At 40.4% G+C, this 9,006-nt stretch overlaps 1 long non-coding RNA gene across 1 annotated transcript; it reads right to left on the bottom strand.

The window, feature by feature from the left end:
• Positions 1-2,941: 2,941 nt before the first annotated feature.
• Positions 2,942-8,077, bottom strand: LOC110079514 (uncharacterized). The gene is made up of 3 exons (XR_012086724.2): positions 7,899-8,077; positions 5,607-5,674; positions 2,942-4,058 (listed from the first exon to the last, which is right to left on the bottom strand). It is a non-coding gene; the product is annotated as an uncharacterized LOC110079514 (long non-coding RNA).
• Between the last annotated feature and the right edge of the window lie 929 nt (positions 8,078-9,006).

A 9,006-nucleotide genomic window follows, 5' to 3' on the forward strand; every position in this document is an offset into this window, starting at 1 on the left:
TCGCTCAACAGAGCGATCGCTAAGCGAGGCACTACTGTATAGTAAAGGTAAAGGTTCCCCTTGACATTTTTAGTCCAGTCGTGTCTGACTCTAGGGGGCGGTGCTCATCCTGTTTTCAAGCCGTAGAGCCAGCACTTGTCCAAAGACAGTTTTCATTGCCATGTGGCCAGTGTGACTAGGGAACGCCGTTTTATCTTCCCACCGAGGTGGTACCTATTTATCTACTCACATTTGCATGCGTTCAAACTGCTAGGTTGGCGAGGAGCTGGGACAAAGCGATGGGAGCTCACTCTGTTGTGTGGATTCAATCTTACAACTGCTGGTCTTCTGACCCTGGAGCACAGGCTTCTGCAGTTTAGCCCACAGCGCCACCACGTCCCTATATAACTCTGCCCAATCACCAATATCTTCTAGGGAGTCCTTCCTCCACATCCTGTAGCACCCCAGCTGTGAAATGCCCTCCCCTTGGAGGCTCGAGAAGCACTGGCATTGGCATCATTTCAGTACGATGTCAATGTGCTAATTTTAGTTTATATTTTAAAATTGTCTCATATGGCTCTATAACCTGTCCTGAGATTTTGCGACACAGGGCAGGATATGAATGTTTTAAATTAATAAAATGAAGAAGGAAGGAATAAGTACAGGTAGGGGTCTCATCAAACCTGCAATTATCTGGTTCGGAATACAAATGTGGCAGACTTCCTATATCTATAGAGCAGTAGGTTCAGCAGGCATGCCCTATATTTGTCAGGGGAAATGGAACAGAGTGTTTTTAAAATTGCAGGAAGTTCCAAAGCCTCACTTAACTCATTTTTGTTTGATGAGTTTGCTCATGGAAGATCAGCACCTTATCTTGATTTTGAACCATTTAATCTTTTCTTTTTATCCCCAATAGATGCTGCTGATAGATTAATGGCCTTTTGTGTTTCAAGTCAGAAAGTGTCAGCAAGACTAGGATGCTGATGTCATTCCCATCTAGAACAACAGAGTTCAGTGGAGATGCAGGGATCTGTGCCAGCTATTCTTGAGGACAGGCAGTCATGTGCCACTTTTCTGCTAGGATACAGTATATATCTATCTCTATATATATTACACACACACACACACACACACACCGAGAGACAAGAGTTTCCGTCTGGCAGAAGACTTAAATGTGTTCTAATAATAGGTGGATCACATGGAGGCGAAGTCACCTACAACAGGGCTTAGTTTGTGGAGGTGAATCAAAGACCCAGGAATTAAAAACTTTTATTTGACTTGGTAACAGAATACAAAAATAGGAACAGGGAAATTCATATGTGGTGAAGAAAGAGCATCTACATTGATGCCCTGTTACAAACTGGCCAAAGTTCCAGCATGTACGTTTGTGAATCCCTGTTAAGAATTCTTTGGCCAGGCAGTCTTTATATTTGTGTTGTTTAGCTTTTAAGCTGATAAAGGCCAATTCACATACACCCCTCAGTTTGTCAGGAAAGAATGGTAGTGCCTACATGCTGAAATATGAAAGAAATATAGACCGAATAAGGATTATATAAGTCACATAATGAACCTTATATGTGAAGAATTGTTTCCAGTCAGTGTTCCCCTTCAAATGTGCCTGCCCCCTTGTTGAGAATGGTTGCTCTAGTGTAGCCATTTTCAATGGGACATATGGCCCCCTGGAGGGCCATGGGGCATTTGAAGTGGACCATGGACTGGAAATAATTCTTCACACACCACCGTACAGTGGTGCCTCGCATAACGAGCGCACCATTTAACGACGAATCCGCATAGCGATCTATTGTTTTAGATCGCTAATGCGATAGCATTGCAATGTTTTAATGGGCAAAACATCTCATTGCGATGATCGGTAAGCGTTTCGCTTACCGATCTTCGCATTGTGATGTTTTTTAAACAGCTGATTGGTGGTTCCAAAATGGCCACCGGGTGCCCAAAATGGTCGCCACAACCATTTTCACACGGTTTCCTCGCTTACCAAGGGCGCAAAAATGGCGGCGCTATGGAGGATCTTTGCTGAACGGTGAGTTTGGGCCCCATAGGAACGCATTAAATGAAGTTCAATGCGTTCCTATGGGTTTTTCCGTTCCGTTTAGCGATGTTTCCACATAGCGATGATTAATTGGAACAGATTAACGTCGCTATGCAGGGCACCACTGTATTTCATTCCAGGAGTGAGAAGCTTCCGTTTTCTTTTCCTTCCTTGTTTCCCAGTTTTAAACTCAATGATCAACATCCTTCCATGGACACTGAGCATGCTCAGTGGACAGTTTTGCATGCTCTATTTCTTTCATATTGTGTTTATGGCTGTGGCCATAAAAAAGCTGAGAATGACTGCTGTAGTGCTTACGACTGAAATGCAATATGAAAACCCTCTTGTGGCGGAATGCCCAAGTCACGTCTGTCCATCATATGGAGCTCTAGGGCAGGAGCCTATGGCAGGACAGGAGGGGCAGAGTCAGAACAGTTGGAGACTGAGAGAGTTAGAAAAAGAGGTTTTTTGAAGGGTTAAGACAGAGATTGAAAAGTTGGTGTGTGTTAGAGAATAGATAAGAGTTCAAAGTAATAGAAAATAGACAGTCCTAAGATATTGTTACAGTGGTTAATGTGAATGAATACAAACAACCAAATGTGTAATCCTATCCAAGTTTGGTTGTTGTGGGTTTTTCGGGCTTCTTGGCCATGTTCTGAAGGTGGTTCTTCCTAACGTTTTGCCAGTCTCTGTGGCCGGCATCTTCAGAGGACAGCAAACTGTCCTCTGACAGTTTAATGACTGAAGTTTAATGACTGAAAAATAAATGAACATCTATGGCTTTACTTCTGTGATTTACCAATCTAACAATAAGTAAACCTGTTATATTTGGCAGTCCGAGTCTAAGAAACCTATTTGGTACAGTGTGGATAAAGATCCACAGCTGGTAGCGTGTAAAGGGAGAAAATAGTGCATCATGTCCGAAGGTGGACCTGTGTTTGAGGGAAAACAAACAGGGGACACTGGGGGAACGCAATACCTCTAAATTAGAATTCACAACACTTCACCAAACTAAAAATCCCAGGATTCTGTAGGATAGACTCATGACACTTAAAATGGTGTCGAACCACTATAACTGTGTAGTGTTGATGCACTCATAGTGGTCCTTCTGCCAACAACTAAGTTAGCATTTTGTGATCACTGAACATACTCAGTTCTTACTAGGGATTTTTGGGGGTAAGGGAGATGCCCTCATAGGTTCTGTTTGTGCCCTTGCTTCTTCTACTGTGGGGGCACCACAATTTAACTACATGTGTAATGAAACTCCTCTCCAGAACCTTGCAGAGAAAGGGGACAACACTCAGTGGGGGCTCGTGAAAGCTAAAACAGGGTCCACAGTTCTCTTTAAAAAAGGGAAGAAAAGGCTAACAGTTAAATGGCTTTGTCTCATCCTTTCAAAATACACTTTCCCCATACAGCTCATTTATATATTTAGATGTCAAAGTGCCAGACCCCTGTTGTCAAATCAGGTCTTATTCTCCTAAAACATTTTTGGAACATGCAGTGCATGTGAACAAAATTGCCTCACTCAGTTCCCAAGCAAGGCACAAACTACTATGTTATGCAAACTGATCAGAGACGGAAAGAGAGTTCCAGGATCACAAATTAACTGGATCTGTAACAAAATGATCTGTTCGAGATTAAGAAGCCTACATTTTCTTTTCCCTCCTTGTTTCCCAGTTTTAAACCCAATGATCAAATCCTTCCATGGCCACTGAGCATGCTCTGTACTCGATGAACAGTTTTGTACCCTGCCAGGGGACTTCGCCCATAGATTTTGTTGTACTTCTACCAATTTTGGAGCTCTTCCTAACCTGCAAATACTCTCACACACACCCTTGTTGAGCATGGAGGGGTGCCACAGACTTATCATTAGAAACAGAGGAAATGATTCCATATGCAAAGGTGGGGAAATTAGCTGGCACCTACCCCATTGTGGTTGGGATATTTTGAGAGTTGCAGGACAACTTTTTCTACCTTTGGCAACTGGTGCAGGTGACAGTATAGAAGCTTAGCTTTTCTTTTCTTTCTTTTTTAAAAAAATTTTTAAAAACATATTTCCATTGTCATTTGGCATGTTCACTGGATACACATCAAATTGTTCATATCATATCAAGTCTCATTTGTCTCTACTGTATACCTTATTTTTTTGCTCTAGTCACTCATACATTTTATTCCAGTTTTGATAATATTCCGGATCCTCTTTCCCTTTAATTGTTATTGTCAATCTATCCATCTCTGCACAATCTAAGAGTTTTTGTACAATTATTTCTTCTAATGGAGATTTCTCATTTTTCCAATATTGAGCCCATACTATTCTAGCCACCGTCAATATATGTAATATAATATAGCTGTCTTGTTTGTTAATACTCTCTGGCATAATACCCAATAAAAACAACTCTGATTTGAGTTCTATATTCAGTTTTGTTATTTTTTTTTATCCAAGAGTGTATTTTCATTCAATATTTTTTTAGTATGCTTCTTCATAAGTCCACCATACATGATAATATGTTTCCTCAGGTTTTTTACATTTCCAACACCTATCGGAAACATTTTGTATACATATTCTTTATATGCGGTTGCTAAGATTAATTTACAATTATCACTCCATAACTTCTGCCACTTTTCTAGTTGAATTGTATGACCAGTTTTTAGCCCAATGTATCATTGTTTCTTTCACTTGTTCATATTCCATTTTCACTTCTAAGAGGAATTTATATATATTCTTAATTAGCTTATCTTCTGTAGAGAGTAATATTTTATAAAATTGTGCCTGTTCCTTATAGAAACCTTGTGTTCTACAGTCCTTTTTATCTATTGATTAAATTTGCAATAAAGGTAGCCATGATGGTATCAATCTTTGGCTTGCTAGTTCTTCTTCGGTTTTGAGACTTCCTTCTGGATTTAATATTTCACTATATGTCACTGTTTTCTGAAAGTTGATAAGATTTGGATAAGTAAATGCTTCTATTGGAAAGACCCATCTTGGTATTTTCCTATAGATTCTGGTTTTTTCTTTTTCCCATGTAGTTAGCAAAGAAGCTTAGCTTTTCCCCCCCAAAAAACATAAACACTGAGATCTTCAACAAAACCTTGCCAATGGAACAAAAGTTGAAATCTGACAGTGAACCATCATGTTGTTTAATGGTCACTCCAAAAGCATTTCTCAGTGTGGATTAAACAGGAGCTGAAACAAACTCTCTTTCAGCAGCTAGTTCAAATATGTACAGCTTACCACACTGACATTCTTTCCTGGCTATGTACACAGACAATCACTTTTCTGGCCTGCTTCTCTGGGCACTTTCATTGTCCAGTGTAAAATCTTGCTCATCTTCGCCTCAAGGAAATGATTAATAAATACTGAACTTGGTAAGGACGGAACAGCTATTGATTCCAAACACAATGTGGCAATATATACTGATCTTTTTATTCTCTGACCTGATGAGTATTTCTACACTTCTTTATTGGCATAAACCTCAGAGGGGAGAGTTCCTCTGAACCATTAAGCCACTAGAGGCCTCCTGATTCCTTAAACTGATTTCATTTCCAGGAAGACTAAAAAGTAGATCAAGCTTACCGAAGCAAACAGTTTACAGTCTGCCATGCCAGGTTGACACAGAGCCTTGGAAGGATGAGTGAAATACGCTGCAATCGAAATAAAGAACAGAACCATGCTTGGAATTTTAGGGCTAAAAATACAGTACAATTGGAATGGTGGTGATTGTGGTGGTAGGTAACCACATTGAATTCTTCATCTTTGTACAGCAACCTTCCTTAACCTACGGTTCTCCCCACGTTTTGGACTGCAAGCCCCACCTGCGTCAGTAGCACAACCAATGCTCAGGAATAACAGGAGTCATAGAAATATCTGAAAGGCTGCGAGGGGGGGGGGATAAGCAGAGGCTGGTATATAGCCTATATTTGTTGCAGACAGGCCGATGAATAAACTACAGTGGTGCCTCGCAAGACGATTTTAATTGTTGTCTTGTGAAAAAAATCATCTTGCAAGGTTCCCTATGGGAACCTCTCAAGACAAATGAAATTTATTCGTCTTGCAAAGCATTGGTCTCAAAAAAAAAGTCTTGTGAAGCATGGTCATAGAAAAAACCGTCTTGCAAAGCACCATAGGGATCGCAAAAAGCAATTGTCTTGCGGGTTTTTCACCCTGCGAGGCAATCGTCTTGTGAGGCACCACTGTACAGTTCTGGTTGATAATCAGTAGAGATATTAGTTGTTTAAGGACAACCAGAATTCTAGCAGAATATGTAATCAGTATGTTGGTCTTCAGAGGTGTCCTTTCTGTCAGTGGCATAGACAGGACAGGTAGAATTAAGTGTCCCTTCCATGCATTCCACCTATGTCCCCTAAAATCTGCCTTGGAAAAGTTGAAGACTCAGTGACTATGATCCTATTGATAGTCTAAACTAAAATAAGCCCATTGGGGCTGCTCCAGTTGACACTACCAATACAATTCTGTACATGCACTTTTTCTGATTTAGGCCTGGTATACCTCCTCATTTCTAGAAAGGTAAAGTGGGTTTTTCGGGCTCTTTGGCCGTGTTCTGAAGGTTGTTCTTCCTAAAGTTTCACCAGTCTCTGTGGCTGGCATCTTCAGAGGACAGGGGTAGCACTCTGTGCTCTGGTCAAATCTTGTATGTTTGTTTAGTTCATACAATCATAACAATCATATAGAATAGAATTGAGTTCAAAGGGGCCTATAAGGCCATTGAGTCCAAGCCCCTGCTTGGTGCAGGAATCTAAATCAAAGCAGATCTGACAGATAGTTGTCCCTTTTTTCCCCTTGAATGCCTCCAGCACCAGAGCACTCACCACCTCCTGAGGTGATTGATTCCATTACTGTATTGTACTGCTCTAGCAATTAAGATCCTCCCCTCCCCTCCAAAAAAAAATCAGCCTAAATCTGGCTTCCTGTTCTCATGGGAGAGAGTGAAGAACCTCTTAATTTTTTCTCCTTTCCTGTGAAATAGGGAACATATTTTCCCATTATTGATTAGAGTTTCCATATGTCCAACAACAATTTTTGAACACATCGTATACTGGCAAAACTGCACAAAATTATAAGTACTTCTGTCTTGCTGCAAAGACTTGTAACAGTTAGAAACATCAGATGCACTGTATGTGTCATATGCATTAGTAGGGATGTAAGTCCTCACGTAGCTTGTTCTTGTAGATGAGACCTGCTGGATGTATCAGTGATTTAGGTATTTGGATGTGGAGCCAGAGGTTGAGAGTTCAATTCCCCACTGAGCCTTTTTCACAGGCGCTGGACTTGATGATCCATAGAACCGCTTCCAGCTCTGCACTTCTTTGATTATTAAAATTGTCGGATATTTTTCTCCCTTATGGGCAAGATTACAATCACATTTGTGCTTTTTTTAAAAAGGTGTTTTGATACTTTTTTGGTGTGAAATTTGAAAAACCTTGTTTTTTTCCCCAAACAGCCTTATATTTTGCTCCAAAGAATATACCTAAATGTGCAACAACTATTGCATTCTTCACAAAATCCAAGGGTTTTTAATGCAGAACTAGACTTTTAATGCAAGACTTCTCTTTGTGTGCAAAATACAACAGGTTTCACTAACACTGATAATGCTACTACTGTTCTCAAAGGTCTTTTCACTTTCACAAAGGAGATAAAATGTCACCATCGTTGATAATATGGTTAATTCGGTGTCTCCATCTCTTGAGACATCCTATTTTTTTAATCAAGGAGAATAAACACTGGAAATATTTATTATACTCTTGTGCATCGGCCATCACAGTCCAGTTTCTTGCTTTCTTGCCCGTATTGTAGCTTTGAACATAGTGATGGGAATGAAAACCAAATTCCGCACAAAGTATGACTTACTTTTTAGGATCCCACATACTCATAGGTTTTTCATGCTTTTGCTTCCATGACTATGACAGGCTTCGTGGTCAGATGAACCATGACTATCTCTTTAAGCAAAGTTCTAGCCCTCAGATATTCCATTCTTGCCTCACTGAGCTTGTACGTTCAACTTTTTCTTTCTCCTCCCGTCTGCTTGTTCCTCCCCTCCTGTCCCTTTTTGTTTAGTTCGACCTTGGTCACTGATGACAAGGCTGCTTTTCCTGCCAAACCAATCAATAAGCTAAACAGAGAGAAGATGAGTATTTAGAATATGGGAAGCCAAACTCAAACACAGATAGGTTATCAGCCTAGCCCAGAGCAGACTTCTAAGCAAATATTTCATTAACAAATTTTTCATGGCAACTTGCATGTTAAAAAAAAATGGCAAAGAGAAGCGAGAGGGAAAGAGAACAGCAAAAGGGATGTTAAGTGGGTTTTTTAAAAAAACACTGGACTGCAGGCTTAGCTGTGGCATAGCCATTTTTGGTGACTAGTACAACATGAGCCGCTCAAAATGTTGCCATTTTCTGGGCAAATTGTAAGTAGCTGGGGTAAGAAACCTCACAGAAACCATCTCTAGAAGTCCCAGTCTCCCTTGGTGTCTCTTGCTTTTCATTTTAGATTAGAACATTTTAAAAAGAGACTTAATGAAGTGGGCATTTCATCTACTTTGCATTTTTATAACAAAAGAGACTGCACATATATTTGAAGTTTAGAACCGTTGAAACCGGAATGCTGACCATGGATTTGTATATGTTTGCTGATTATAAGTATATACGAGGCAGTTGTTTTGTTCTCTTGCCAGTAGTGACTGATCTTGCACTATGCAAAACATGAACACAATATTATTAGGATGGCAACCAACCAACTAACCAATATTTTTGCTTGTCCAGCTACCATAATTTGTGGCATTTTTGTCCTATCTCTGTTCCATCCTGGTTTGCAAGACTGTGATATAGTGCAGTGGTCCCCAACCTTGGGCCTCCAGATGTTCTTGGACTTCAGCTCCCAGAAATCCTGGTCAGCAGAGGTGGTGGTGAAGGCTTCTGGGAGTTGTAGTCCAAGAACATCTGGAGGCCCCAGGTTG

The sequence above is a fragment of the Pogona vitticeps genome, chromosome 1, assembly GCF_051106095.1.
Source record: "Pogona vitticeps strain Pit_001003342236 chromosome 1, PviZW2.1, whole genome shotgun sequence".
Lineage (NCBI taxonomy): Eukaryota > Metazoa > Chordata > Lepidosauria > Squamata > Agamidae > Pogona > Pogona vitticeps.